Source organism: Numenius arquata, chromosome 10, assembly GCF_964106895.1.
Source record: "Numenius arquata chromosome 10, bNumArq3.hap1.1, whole genome shotgun sequence".
Taxonomy (NCBI): domain Eukaryota; kingdom Metazoa; phylum Chordata; class Aves; order Charadriiformes; family Scolopacidae; genus Numenius; species Numenius arquata.
The window spans coordinates 39718552-39731483 of NC_133585.1; the positions used below are offsets into that span (position 1 = coordinate 39718552).

General features: G+C 40.8%; 1 protein-coding gene and 1 non-coding gene across 13 annotated transcripts in view; both read left to right on the forward strand.

Moving 5' to 3' along the window:
* CAMK2D (calcium/calmodulin dependent protein kinase II delta) overlaps window positions 1-12932 on the forward strand; it is a 160575-nt gene that overhangs the window by 45413 nt on the left and 102230 nt on the right. The gene's annotated exons all lie outside the window — the stretch shown is intronic.
* TRNAP-AGG (transfer RNA proline (anticodon AGG)) lies at window positions 2444-2515 on the forward strand. The gene has a single exon. It is a non-coding gene; the product is annotated as a tRNA-Pro (tRNA).

Below are 12932 nucleotides of genomic sequence, written 5' to 3' on the forward strand. Positions count from 1 at the left end.
GTTGACCTTTTTTGCACAATGGAATTTCTGCCTTTGACTACTCTTTTTCCCTTTCTATTAAGTGTGGAATACTGTAGCATCCCTAAGCTATCAGTGAACTGAACATCCTCACTGGTCATTTTCTGTTAAATAAAAACGTTTCTCCCCCCCCAAACAATGAATGCAATATCTTGTTCTAGAAATGACATCAAGGCAAAGGATGGTGACCATTGATACGCTTTCTAAAAATAAACATTGCCGAAGTGAAGAACTTAAAGTCAGAGTTCAGAAGTTGTTTTTTGCAGCAGCTTTAAAATGGGTACCTTACTCATGCCTGTCCAAGCCAAGTGGATATCCTAGGCAGTCATCATGACTTGCATGTCGTAATTACTCATTTATATTAAAATTAGCTACTGTCAGTCAGTAGGTAATGATTTATTTAAAGTTAAAAGTCATTTGTTTTTTATTATTAGACAATGTTGTTTTACCAACATTTGGAGGGAAAATGAGTATGTCTCATGTGTGTCTCACAGCATGGTTTTAGAAACCTAGATACTTGAAGGTGCCTTCAAAATTTTAGTTATCAAACAAAAGCCTGTTCAGAATTTATAATGCTCTTAATGGATTTAATGGGTTGAACTATTCCTCTTTAAGATGGGGTCCCTAGGACTGGAGTTCAGGAAGACATTCAAGTATGTCCTTAGCCCATCCCTCTCCATTGAAGTATTTGAGGGCAAGCAGATTCTTTAGTGCTTGTTGGGTGGATGAGTCGACGCCTGAAATTCCAGGCATCTGTTACATATGATGTATTTCTCTGAACTTATTTTCAATTCTTAAGATTTTTTGTTTTTCTAAACATTGTTGTTTCCTGTAAGCTTACAGCAGCTTTCTGCAGGAAATGAGTAAAGAAATGGGAAAAATATTTCCCTAATTATAATAGGTTTAGAGCTATTCATTCAGGAGTGGGTATGTAACACTCATACTTAGTGCTGGTGTTATTAACAGGGTGTGTGAAAATACATGGCAGCAAGTACTCAAGGAGTTAGTATATTGCAGACCAACTTCTTTTCATTTTGACTTGTTGGAACATAAGACTGGAAAATAAAACCTCTATACTTAATAGTTAACACAGCCATCAGACAGCTGGGTTATACAGATCTAATAAATTTATCAAGTTGCATTTAGAAGCAACCAGTCATTAAGCTGCTCACCAAGTTTGAAGTGTTGCCCCACGTGGGATTAAACTGGCCTTTGCCATAGCTCTACATGGCGACTCACTTGTGCTGCATATAAAATGCCTTTTCCTTCAGGCATTTCTGACTGAACCAGGAAACCAAATTTGTGATTTTTGTGAATACGTCGTATAGCTTTCGCACCTATTAGCACAAGGGAATGTGTAGAAGGGCTTTCAGACAAATGCTTCATGGAACTAAAGTGCTGATTCAGCAGCACTTTGATCACAAGTGACTTTGGTATTAGTTTCAAAAGCTGAACATAGGAGGCATTTAAGAGTTTTCTTCAAATTGCACTCCTTTAATCTCATTCTCCACACCTGTCAAATTGCTGGTAAGCACCTTGAAACTCTAGTTGCTGAATTGTTACATATTCCTCCGTAAAATCTGAAAAATAGAAGCTGCCCTTTGGGCTGAAACGTCTTGTGCTAAAGCAGTCTCGGTGCTTTTGGTCTGCTTAGATGCAGCTTTAACTCCCGCTGAGAATAAACGGAGTAAGTTTGGATATTCTAGGATATAACTTGTCACATTTAATGTCTGAATTACTCAAATAAGAATCATGACTGAGAAGCCTAAAAAAATGGAAACAAACCAGCAGAAAATAGGAGATAGGACAAGATGAGAAAAACTGTATGCATGCAGATAATTATCAGCAGAAATTTAAAAAAAATAGAGGCTACAGTCTGAAATTGAGAACTAACAATGAAAGGAGGGCAGTGAAATAAAGGAAGAGATCCCAGCATGGAAGATGAAGGACGTCTGTTTGTTGAGAGATGGAAGTGGAAAATGTGGAGAGCAAAGGGCTGCAAGGACAAAATGTGAAGAGATTTCAAAACCTAGGATGTAAATGTCGTGCAAAAAGGGAAGTGTCAATTAAGGGACTCCAGGAGGGTCACCTGGCCAAAGTGGTGGGTTTGAGGTGCCAGATGAGGGGAAAGGAGGGCTCGGGAGGCCAAGCTGTGTGCAGGAGCAGTGTTTCAGCCAGAGGTGGGAAACAGGCTGAGGCAACGGGGGAAAAAAACGGTCAGTCTTAAAAGAAGCCTTACTGTTCTGCTTTTACATATGTTCAGTCTTTCATGTAGGGTTGTTGCCAAAACCAAATTGTGGTTCAGAAGGAGGAATTTGGCTGACTGTCGGTTCTAAGAATTTGCAATTTGAGTCGCAAAGGAAAATATACTACTGTAGGGAGAGAAAGAGGCAGTAACAAGAAGATATGCAGCCAAACTTACAGCGGCTCGTTGGTCTAGGGGTATGATTCTCGCTTAGGGTGCGAGAGGTCCCGGGTTCAAATCCCGGACGAGCCCAGCTTTTTGTGGCCAGCATGTGGAAGAAGGTGACTCTTCCCCTCTACTCTGCCCTGGTGAGACCCCACATGGAGTACTGTGTCCAGCTCTGGCACCCCCAGCATAAGAAGGATGTGGGCCTGTTGGAGCAGGTCCAGAGGAGGCCACAGAGACAAACAGAAGACTGTAGCACCTCGTCTGTGAGGACAGGCTGAGAAGGTTTGGGTTGTTTAGCCTCGAGAAGAGAAGACTCTGGGGAGACCTTATAGCCCCTTCCAGTACCTAAGGGGGATATACAGGAAAGGCGGGGACAAACTTTTTAGCAGGGTCTGTGTCAATAGGACAAGTGGTAATGGCTTTAAACTAGAAGAGGGAACATTTAGACTAGATATAAGGAAGACATTTTTTACACTGAGGGTGGTGAAACCCTGGCACAGGTTGCCCCGAGAAGTGGTCAATGCTTCATCCCTGGAAACATTCAAGGTCAGGTTGGATGGGGCTCTGAGCAACCTGGTCTAGCTGAAGATGTCCCTGCTCATTGCAAGGGGTTGGACTAGATGGTCTTTAATGGTCCCTTCCAACCCAAACAATTCTATGATTCTATGAAAAGTGCATTCAGGTTTTCCTGTTAAGCCAAATGTAGGTCTTGCATGAAGATATATTGGGGAGATGGTAAAAGATGCAGCACTGGTTAGAAGATCAGGATAAAAGAGGTCATAGAGAGTAGAGATGACGAGACACACAGTAAACAGAGTTAAATGTCAGGTGAAGATTGGTTGGCAAACAGTTGTAGGTGACTCGGTGATCAAACTTGCACTTACTGGCTCTCAGGGCCTTTCTGTTTGCACTGGCACTGAAGAGTTTTACAGCATATTAATTTCAGTAGATGTACTGTTTATCTAGTATCTGATACATATATAAAAATGTCTATATATAATTGTGCATATATTTTTATATAATATATAAAACATAATTTTATATATATGTATTATTTTTTAAATTGGAGATTTATCTCCTTTAATCTAATGAGGGCATTTAACCCAGAAATAGGTACAATGCGTATAAACCATAACTACTTTTTGTTATGTAGGGACTGTTGATTTACAGTGGTTTTCACTTGTGCAGATGTGGCTTGCTTTGACAATGCAGTGGTTTCAGACTTTTACTAATGGTGCTCTTGCTTTTCTAATTTCTGCTCTTCGCTTCTCTCAGAAGAGTGGAGTGAGTGAATGGCCAGCTGGCTGTTTAAATGCACAGCAAATTAGAGAATAAAAAAGGGGGGGAAAAAAAAATAAGGATTTATTAGCTTGAACTCAGCACTGTGTGAATGCATGCTTTCAAGAACTGTTTAAAGGTTCCCAACATCTGAGTAAAATCCAGTCTGCGTTCTTATAGTCATTTTGTTGGTCTCTTCTGTCTGTTCATTTTGGACATCATTAAATACAAATTGTATAAAAAAGTAAAATCTTCTTGGCTTAGTTCTTTGCTGTTAGTGTCACGTGTTCTCTTTACTACTTTTGTCACCTCACATTAAAGTAAATCATGTGCTCCTCAATTTCAGCAGTGGTGCTAGGAACAGAAGAAACACAGGAATATCCTGCAACTTTTTTTGGTCACAGTTGTCATAGAAATCAGGGCTAAAGTGACTTCGTAAAGTGGCCTGAAGACACTTGTACCATCTCTGACTCTGTAATCTCTGCTTCATAGGTAGGAATGAAGTCTCTGCATCTATTTATCAAATTCTCACACACTATGAATGCTAAAATATTAACAGAGAAAGAGGGTGGGAAGTGGAAGAAAGCCCTACAGGAACATTAGCCAACTGAAAGCTGCTATTGCTGGCAGCCTTCGCAGCTGAGCACAAATATGCCTTTTGTTTTCTTAATGCCCTGGGGCAGAATTTGAAAATCAACAGGTGTGGTTTTTATTCATTATTTTTCAAAGCCTCTTGGATTAATATATTTTGCTTTTCCTTGATATTCAGAAGCCTGATTGAATAGAAGTGTATATGCGAACATAGCCACAGAAATAACTGGAGGCATACTCTGTGCCCTGATTTCTGGTCTGTTGATGCTTTTGACCAATGGCCTAATAAAAGGATTGGCTCTGCTATTGTTGTTGCATACTCTTATCCATTACGGACCTGGGTATCCATGGAAAAGATGTCTTTATAATAATGAACACCTGGCGTGTGCTTCTGTTCAGGAAACATTAGGAAGGGTGGGTCAGAGGAGTACTCTTAGTGTCTTAATTGCTTATTAAAAGAATGTCCCACTTTCTCAGCTATAAATACTAGGAAGAGAGGAGTAAGTAAAGACTGTGTTTTCAAATGTTTCCCCAGGAGCAGGAAGTGAATGCTAGAGCACTTTGAAAAAGTGCTTTTGGGAATTGAAGGGCCATATTCCTTAGCATTTACCTTCTCTAAGAGTAACAGGGAGGTAAGTGTGGTTTATCTGTGAGCATTTCTATAGCATGAACTCCTCAGTAATGGAAGATTCAAAGGGCTGTGTGATATACTGTTATATGAAAAAATGTGGTTCTTATTTTCTCTTCCAGGCTGAAAATGAGTAGGTTGCAAAGTGCTAAAGGTCTGTAAATTATCTGTCATAAGAACCGGCTCAATCAGGGTCTTGGTAATATTGTTGGTCCCCACAAATGACTTCGACTTAGAGAAACGATCAGTTCTAAGAAATGGAACTGGACTGCTTCCAGAGCCTTAATACTTACTCAGAGAGAGTTTAAAAAGTGCATTTGATGCAGTTAGACTGTGTATAAACCGCATTCCTAGACTTAAAGCAAGTCCCTGTTGCAACACCATTCCTCTTACACAATATACCATTAAACCACAAATGTTTACATTCCATGATACCTAGAATCATAGAATCATTTAGGTTGGAAAAGACCTTTAAGATCCTTAAGTCTAACCATTAACCTAGCACTGCCAAAACCACCACTAAACCATGTCCCCAAGCACCACATCTACAAGTCTTTTAAATACTTCCAGGGATGGTGACTCAACCAGTTCCCTGGGCAGCCTGTTCTAATGCTTGATAACCATTTCGGTGAAGAAAGTTTTCCTAATATTCATCCTAAACCTCCCCTGGTGCAACCTGAGGCCATTTCATCTTGTCCTATCACTTGTTACTTGGGAGAAGAGACTGACGCTCGCCTCACTACAACCTCCTTTCAGAGAGGGATAAGGTCTCCCCTCAGCCTCCTTCTCTCCAGGCTAAACAACCCCAGCTCCCTCAGCCACTCCTCATAAGACTTGTGCTCCAGACCCCTCACCAGCTTCACTACTTTTATCTGGACATGCTCCAGCACTTCAATGTCTTACCTGTAGTGAGGGGCCCAAAACTGGATACAGTACTCAAGGTGGAGCCTCACCAGTGTCAAGAACAAAGGGACAATCACTTCCTTGTAATAATGGCCTTCTTGGCCACCTGGGCACACTACTGGTTCATATTCAGCCGGCGGTTGACCAACACCCGTGGGTTCTTTTCTGCTGGGCAGCTCTCCAGCCACTCTTTCCCAGGCCTGTAGCGCTGCATGGGGTTGTTGTGACCTAAGCGCAGGACCTGGTACTTGGCCTTGTTGAACTTCATCCCATTGGCCTCGACCCATTAACCCAGCCTGTCCAGATGCCTCTGCAAAGCCTTCCTATCTTCTGGCAGATCAACACTCCCCCCCAACTTGGTGTTGTCTGCAAACTTACTGAGGGTTCACGCGATCCCCTCTTCCAGATAAATGATAAAAATACTAAACAGAACTGGCCCCAATACTGAGCCCTGGGGAACACCTAAACAGGCCAAAGTCTGCTCTCTGGAAGTCTAAGGCAGGAGTTGTGCTAACCCTCCTTCTTAGTTTCTAAGAATTGAAAACTCTATCATTTCATGATCGCTATGCCCAAGATGGCATCCAACCATCACATCACCCACAAGTCCTCCTCTGGTCGCAAACAACAGGTCCAGCAGGGCACCTTCCCCAGTTGGTTCTCTCAGCAGCTGTGTCAGGAAGTTATCCCCAACACACTCCAGGAACCTCCTAAGCTATTTCCTCTCCACTGTATTGTATTTCCAGCAGGCATCTGGTAAGTTGAAGTCCCCCATGAGAACAAGGACTTCTCCCAGCTGTTTATAGAATGTTTCATCTGCCTCTTCATCCTGGTTGTGTGGTCTATAACAGATTCCCACAGTGATAACTGCCTTGTTGACCTTCCCCCTGATTCTTACCCATAAACACTGAACACTATCATCACCATCATTAAACTCTGGACAATCGAAACTCTCCCTAACATACAGGGCTACCCCATCGCCTCTCCTTCCTTGCCTATCCCTTCTGAAGAATTTATAACCATCTGTTGCAGCACTCAAGTCATGCCACCATGTTTCTGTGATGGCAGCCATATCATAGTTTTCCTGCTGCACAATGGCTTCCAGCTCCATCTGTTTGTTGCCCATGCTGCGTGCATTGGTGTAGATGCACTTCAGTTGGGCTAAATTCCTAATTCCTAGGTGACCATTCTTAGGCATTTCTGTGGTTTCTGACACATCAATAACCCTCACATCTTTGCTGTTATGTGGATCTCCCTCCCTTGCCTCCACTGAGACAGCAGTCCGAAGGACCTTACTAGCACACCGTCTCTCAAAGATTGACCTGCTGCCCCCAGGCATATCTTTAGTGAGCCTTGTTTCGTCCCTTTCCCCCTTCAAATCTAGTTTAAAGCTCTATCAACAAGCCCTGCTAACTCCTATGAATACTTCATTGTGCTCCATATAATTGTCAGAGAAGTTGACAAAATTGGGGGGGGGGGGGGGGGGAAGGGGAGTTGTATTGCTCTGTTAACCGGTGTGTCTCCCCCACTGTGTGACAAAGAGTAAGGTTTGCATAACTGCCAGGGAAAAATGGGTAGAAAGAATATGTCTGCTGTTTCAGGTCACCCAGGCATTACATTTGACATTTCAGTAGTACTGAAAGGTAAGCTTTCTTTGATGATTCCCCATCCCTGCCCCCCCAAAAAGTTTGCAGCTCTGTGGTATTTTAGCCTAGAATCTGCATAGGTGGAAGGGTTTATCATAATCTTAACATCTCAATCTTATGTATTTTTACTACATGCAGCACAGTTCTTTCCCAAGGGCGAGCTTGATTAACTTCATCTGTGCCACTGCATTGTAGCAACATCATCCATAGGCTGCTTCCAGCCAGTCCTTTTTGTTCCTCAAAAGTGAGAGGGGGAAGTTTGTTTGGACAACCTGTGTTCCCATCAGGAAGCGTGGTCTGCCTGCTGTTCCCGTGCTGTTCCAGTGGCTCTGCCACTGCTGCAGTAAGAGGGTAATACTGCTGCAAATCTGCCTTTTCTTGGCACTTAATGGTGTCAGTGCAGCCTGTGAACTGGTCCCAGAACTTCTACTTTGGGAAGATACATTCTTTTGAATGATTTAATTAAAAAATAAGAATACAGGGAACCTGTGCAAAGCAGGAAAGGTCCTGGCATTGAAGCCTATAGCATCTCTAGGTTTGGGTCGGAGACCTTCAGAGCTGTGTCCTTGTTGCATGGCTTGGAATGTATGTCAGTGACTATGCACTGTGCAAGTCGGTAGAGAGGGCTGCAGCCCGCTTACATGCCTCCCTTCCTCACATAGGTTAAAAAAAATCTGGTGTTCCTGTGGTAGAGGAGCACAAAGAAAAGGTTTTGCTCCTCAGTGAATCATTCCCCGACCCGCTAAGCTGTTCTAAACCCTTAATCTTACAACTGTCCTGTGTGTAGCTAGCAAGGGTCAGATCTGACACAGGGTGTAAGTAAACCTGAGGTGCCTTCCACCTGTGTTGTGCCCATGAAAATTCCCATTCCACAGCTACCTGCTGAAATATTACCAGATGTTAGGTATGTCTTTAGCCCAGAAACTGCTAAAAGGTTGGGTGGTTAGGTCCTACCTGGCAACTGAACTGCCTAGAAATTATGTGGAGCACAGCTTAAATTTCTACCAAAGGGCTTGGTCTCCTAAGCAGGCTCAGAGCCCTCTGACACTTGCCTCGCTATCAGTTCAAAGACCTTAAGTCTCTTTTGTCTCAGGGAATAGTCTCTTGATCTCTCTTGTTAAGATAGAAGAGCTTATTCTGGTGAGATTTTACTGCCCAGAAGTTAGGTTCTGCAACAACAAATTTTCGAATTCTAATAAAAACCAAAAAAAAGGACAAAGAGATTTTAATGCGTTACGGGGTTTCCTTTTAATAGGAGCTTTGTTTTTCTATGAAGGAGAGTGAGCAAAAGAAAGTCTTTTTTAGTCAAAATAATACTGATGCTAGAAAGAAAGTACAGCTGTGTCCTAGCATGTCCCATTGTCAGAATTTCTGCAGTCCTCTTCTGATTTCTACAGGAGAATGTAACAGAGCCAAGGTGGTCTGAAGCAGAATTTAAGGTATACAATCTGAAGAGCCTCTTGGGATTTAGAGCTGCTTCTTTTCTCTTCATTTAGCTGTCTAAAGAAAAACCATGGAAAAAAACTCAGAAGTGTTGAACTGTGTAGCACAGGGTAGGAAGCAGCTTGTAGAGACAACCCTCAGAAAGATTAAGCAGGCTGTGTGAGAAAACATACATCATCTCACACTGAATAATAATATCTCCAGTCAACACGGGGGAGAAGAAACATACAGATAATGGAAGGGACTAAAGATACAGAAGTTAGCACTAGGGAGATGCACTTGCATTGTTTGGTGTGGACTGCAAGCTCTAAAAATAACAACAGGAAAACCACAAAAGTTACTGCAGGTTATTGTTAGAAAGAGGCTTTGCTTTGGAGAAGTTTGAATTTTAGATACCTGTGCTGATAGGTGGTGAGTGGTAGACATTTCAGCCATGGTGATAAACTCAATTTGGGTGGTCATGCAGGATCAGCACTTTGGATTCAGAATCATGACACGAGTAGAAGAGATTTATGCTGAAGGCATTAATTATATCCCTCTGTAATTGTAAAATATGTTATGATTTAATCTGAGAAATAGGTATGTTTATGTACCTACGTTTTTGTAAGAAAGTAGATTTTGATACCACTTAAACAGTTTGGTTTTTTATTTGCTTAATATACAGACAGTCTAATTTTTCCGATGCAGATGTCGTAAGTTGTAATATGAGATTTTGATCTATTAGAATATCGTCATATGAATTAGGCTTAGTGCAAGTCTTTGCATTCATACAGTCTGTCAGTACCCCAAGTTTTACACATCCATCTTCTGTTTCAGGTTTCACAGATTTTCATTAGTTATTGTATTTTTCATGGTTCAGTGCATGAGATTTTTTTTCTCTTTTTTTCTTGGCTACGTGTCACATTAAAGTTATTTGTAGCTGGCTGCAAGGTTTTTTCCATTAATAAAACAGTATTATTCTCATTGCTACTTTCTTTCTGATCGTATCAGTGTTTCACAGGCTGTGATCTTTTTTTCAATCTTGCTAACTGGCTGTTGCTGTGCCAGATGCCATTGTTCACAAATAGAGACTTGCTTTCATAAAATGATCTAGAATTTATAGAACATTCCTTCTGCATTTGCTTTACTGCTTTTTGAGCTTCTTATTTGTGTTTTTCATTTAATTTTCTTGCAGTTACTTATGTAGGCAGTGTAGGAGACCTTTTCATAATGAAGTATAGGTAATTAAATGAGAGCAAAGAAAGCAAGTATATAAATGTACTTGTGTGTTCCATTTTTATTATAGGTTTGGCTTGAAAGCTTGGCTTCCTTTTACTGATAATAATTTTTCCCTTTTCATATTGACAGGTGAACACAGTTTTAGCTGATGAATTATGAGACGAATTAACTTTTTGTTTTTAGTAGGTGACATAGTGTTTGATTTATTTTTTCCTAGAGCTTTTTCCTTTGGTGTTGTAGCATAAACATTTTATGCTGGATGCTATCACAAACGTTCTCAGCGTTTGTGGGATTTTGCTGCCTGCCTGGTAATGTCTCTGGCTGTACTACTCATGGCAGAACACTTCTTTCCTAATCAGCTCTTGGTGCGGCGACGCACCTTCTCCCTCTTCGGATGTTTGGGAGCTGAGCGCTCCAAGTATTTCGGTTTGACCTGCCCTTTGACATTCACCTTCGGATCGCCAGTAATTGAAACCTGGCTGAAAACAGGGTAACAGAAATAGATATTTATGTACAGCCTTTGCAGTTGGATGTACTTGTAAATAAGCTGAGCAGAGGAAGGAAGGAACACAGTTTTTCCTTAAACATATAGAAGAAACATGCAGACTTTAAAGGCAAGTCATTTTCTTGGGTACCCCAGGAGTTTACATTTGCATTTGATTCCCCCAAAAAAACTTATGTGCTTCAGACTTTCTTAGAAGGTTTCTGACGTTCCTCTAACAATGCCAAGGATCGCTTTATTTCTTTGGAAGTGCCGCTGTCATCTTTTGGCCCTTAATGTCCACTTACATCTCTGACTCAGAGTATTTAATGCTTTTTCTGCTGCCTCACGGCACAATGTGCATGGTGTGAGGTATCTCCGTTCACTTAGCATTTCTTTTTGTAACAGGTATAATAACAGCTACTCTGACACAAGCAACTGAATGAGGTAAATGCAGAGAACTCATTGTTATAATTTACCTGACACCAGATACCACCTAATTGGTACCAGTCAATGTATTAGTTAAGTTTGTGGTGAAAATCTGGGAATATTATGCAGTCAATAATACAAATGATGATGTAATCTTCATATGTTGCAGTGCATTCAGCAGCATATCTGAGTAAGATGTTTTTACTGTGATTTACAAAAATATCAGGTATGCTTTTTTAGTCAGTACAGCAATAACAATTTAGCCTATCTTCGTACCTGAAAATGTTCAGCTGTAGTTATTTGAGCACACTATTATGTCTGTAAATGACAGCTGAATATTAACCCTGCCTCAGCACAGTGTGCTACTTATCCTTCCGTTAGAATGTCATTGTTTTGTGAATTATGTCCTTGTTTTATGGTACATTCTGAAGCAGTCTCCAGAGGCACAGCTACCTCTGAGGGAATATTGTGGGCACATGAAACGTGGGGCATGTCCTTGTTTTGACGCCTAAGCTGAAGGTGTGAGCAATGATTGTATTCACTGGGTGCTTTTAATTGACAGGCTCTATGATGTGAAGCTTTGTCTCTAAGAAATAGTATTAGTTTATTAACTTATGAGCGAAATGTATTTTTTTCAGAGAAATGTACTAGCTGCAGCATCAGAATTAGCAATATGAAGTTCAGTAAGCAAGAAGAATTTATGTAGTTGAATCAATGAAGTACGTTGTTTGGTTACAGTGGCTGTGATTTCAAAGTATTTCAGTACATGAACATTTGCAGATACCCTTTATTTTTTTACGCAGTTGATGCTAAAATCTCAGTGACATCAGTGGGAGCCAAGGGGTGCCGGAATATTGCAAGTTTAGACTCGATAAATTGTTTTCGGTTAAATGAAAGGGCTCCATTTAGTATATGCTCTGTCATTTGAGAGTTTATTCCACCTAGTAAATTGTGAAGTAATATTTACTTCTCTGTTTTTTTCATCTTGTTTAATTTACTGTCTGTCTGTCAGGAGAACATTTCTATCATGTTCATCATGCATTGTATGGGTCAGTATTTGAGACTGCGTTGCCCAGTTAGTCCCCAGCAGCTCGCTGTGGGTGTAGTATGATAACAGTTAAAGGACCAATGAAACCGTTTAGTGTATGTAATATATACGGTAATATATACGATGTCAGTTCAGAAGCTGTGGTATAACAATTAATAGCAAAGAAATGTCAAGTGTTTATATTCAAAGTCGGAGAGGAAGTGCTTTATTATATCCATGTTATTCCTGAAGAGTCAACATAGGATGTATTTAGCACTTCATAGAGGACTCTCGCACACCTTCCAGGTTTCTAGCTATGCTGGCTAATCCTGTACATACAGATTGAGGTAGTACAGAGCAGCCTTTTAAAGTAGTGCTGGTAATGCAGCAGAGAGGCATGTCTTGTGCCAAATGACCAACAGTCCCTTGATTTTTATTATTTTTTTCCCCTGAGGCACTGATCGTATTTCCATGTTTCTTCTAAAACAAACTTAGTTTAGTTTGCATTTCAGGTCGTCTCCCTGTGTGCTGTGTATGATATGGCAATCGGTCAGCCCGTGATTCAGTTACAGCCAAAGCTGATGGGCATTAAGAAGCTGTAACTGAATATACCTCTGCTTGTGTTTCAAGCCTGCTGCAACTGAATTTAAAAATCTTAACATAAAACCTTGATGGAAGAATTTAAGTTTACAAAAGAACTTCGAGCTTATCTTGCAGACTTTTAAAATACTTTTTTATATTTTGAATTTCTGAAATTTAAAATTACTTTTTTTTAATTAATTAACAATAAAGTAAACACGGAAGAGGGTTAAGCTGACAAATTTTCTCATGCAGGTGGTGTAGGCTGTGAGGCCTCATGG